Here is a 2,500-nt window from a genome sequence, read left to right as displayed (position 1 = left end):
TTTTCATTATCTGGAGGTATTTCTGAAGAGTGAAATTCAGCTTCTTACTCTACTTCTCAGTAAAGAAAGATATACCAAGTTAGAAGTAAAACTTCTGTTGAAACTAAGAGGAAAACATCCAAAATTTTACTAAAATAAAATACAGATTTGTGTAACTTATTTTACTGGTAGGTAAATTAATTAAGGTAAAAAAGTAGGCAGAACTGGGTATTTAACACAGCACAGAACAGCCTCAGCAGCTTCAGAGATGAGCCAAAAGCTTCCACATGCCCTTGGGTTCTCAGCAATGAAGACGGTTCCATAAGATGCAGAAAAAGAGAAGCTCTCCCTGATCTCAGTAAGAGCTATAGATATTCAGCACCTGACTGGGCATTCAGGGAGGGCTCTGCACTAATGATAAATCCTACTCCATTTCTGCCACTGGCAGTCTTCTGACAGTGAAATGGCCATAATTTAGTTGCTTACAGCTGCAGCTATGAAAAGCAGGGAATAAAAAGGTATGCATCCACTGCACAAGGTAGAAACCAGCTACTCTAAGGCTTCTCGTGCATCAGTGGGTGCAGAAGGTCCTCTCTCAGGTGTATCTTCTGGTCCTGTGGTCTGGGGTAAAGCCCAGAGAAAACAGCATCTGTGGGGAGCATGCCTGGAGGCCCAGCAGAAGGTTTCTGCCCCTCTCTGCTCCCACAGCACTCCCTTCAGCTGTCCTACAACCAAGCACAAGAATTTTGTCTTCTGCATAACATTGGGAGCTTGCCTCCTGTACTAATTTTGCCCGTTCCAAATGCAGAAACCTCAGAGGATTACAGCACACGGGTGATGGGTCTATTCAGAAGAACTCTGGATTCTGCTGCTTTTACTGGGTCTCAGAAAATCTACATTGTTGAGTATCTCGTTACAGAATCAGGCACTCAGTGTACGTAGAGATTACATAAACGAGGTCAATTTTGTTTCAAACCTATACGAACACAGTTCTGGGACTGAATTAACTACTGATTGAAAAGTTACACATTTTTAGCTAGCTAATCATCTTTCATTTCACTACACATGGGCAGCACTACAATGAAATTAGCTGTTAGTTTGTACATTTTGGAAAATGTTTGAACTTCATAACTATAGAGAAAAGATATGAACAAAATAGCGTACATCCAGGTGAAATTGCTAGGGTAAAAATAACCAGGTGATAATAACTAAGCATAACTCAACAGAAATTAGTAGTTGGTTTCTCCTGATTTTTGCCTGTTCATTCCCTTTCCTTCAAGTGTGACCACCCTTCCTCCACCACAAACTTGCATTTTTAAGACATAGCCTTATTTCTCATCGCTTAGAACAGTTCCTGGATCTACTGCTGCATTTGCTTCCCTAGGAGAAAAATACAAATGCAAATGCTTTAGCAAGCTTCCTTCACATCAACTAACTGGCAAGAATTCATACTGTAAGAACACTACTTATGTAAAGAAGATACGACATTTTACATAACTTCGGTCAAAATGCATATTACCTGGTCATGTTTGTCTATGACAGTTGAATCCTCCCTAGTGATAGCTGCTTTAGTACGTATATTTAAAAACATGTGATTAATCCAGAACTGCTGTTTTCTTTTTAAAAAAGGTATCAAATAAATACTTGTCTGTAGCAGGAGGAGGACAGCAGTACTTCTACAGTCCCTTATTGTTCTATCACATCTAATCCTCAGTACCGGTGCCCATAATGATTCCCAACTGGTAGATGAACTACTTTGAACATCCCCGAAGCAGAATTGCTACCCACTAATGTATCAGCTAAATGTTAGAAGACTCCTAACTCCCCCATCTGTGTTTTACCTCCCCAGAGGGTAAATACATTGAACAGTGATTCCCTTGCCTGGCACACACTTTCTAAACCTTACTGGCAACTGTTGTGATTTCCAGTCCAAGCAGCTCTGCAGTCAAAATCACCAGTTTTTATGCTGCAGGGAACTGAACACCTACCTTATTAAAATACTGCCCTCAAAACACACTGTAGTTATGTATCGCCACTGTAATTGCTACCAGTGTAGTGCTGATAATATTATGGATTACAGCTAATGTCAGACTATTGAATTAGTGCATAAATATACTTCATAGTTAAATTCAAGAAATTTATTGGAATTAGAAATTAATGGTGGATTTTCTTATTTATTTTTAAAGAGATACATCTGTAAAAGCTCACTGAAAAGAGACAGCAATACGCATTTACTGGGCTTAATGAAAGAAACAATATATATATATATATGTATATGTATATACACAACAAAATGTTCTACCTGTTCTCTTGGGAAATAGTCAAGTAGCCTTGACTCAGAGAACTAGAGCTTATTCATGACTGGTTATGCGCAACTTAACAGAACTCACTACACAACAAAAGGCCACAGGATCAGGCCTGAAGGACAAATATATGATATTTCTGCTTTTCATGTCATTTGCAGTTTAGACACGTCCTTCTACTTTTTCTCATTACAGGCAACTTGCCTTTATTTTTCTTC

The 2,500-nt window shown here is 38.9% G+C and overlaps 1 protein-coding gene across 7 annotated transcripts in view; it reads right to left on the bottom strand.

The window, feature by feature from the left end:
- The window catches only part of ZNF536 (zinc finger protein 536), a 326,681-nt gene that overhangs the window by 217,107 nt on the left and 107,074 nt on the right, over positions 1-2,500 (bottom strand). The gene's annotated exons all lie outside the window — the stretch shown is intronic.

This window comes from Gallus gallus, chromosome 11 (assembly GCF_016699485.2).
Source record: "Gallus gallus isolate bGalGal1 chromosome 11, bGalGal1.mat.broiler.GRCg7b, whole genome shotgun sequence".
Taxonomy (NCBI): domain Eukaryota; kingdom Metazoa; phylum Chordata; class Aves; order Galliformes; family Phasianidae; genus Gallus; species Gallus gallus.
The sequence above is the reverse complement of the archived record's forward strand: the minus strand, read 5'-3'. Positions and strand labels throughout refer to the sequence as shown.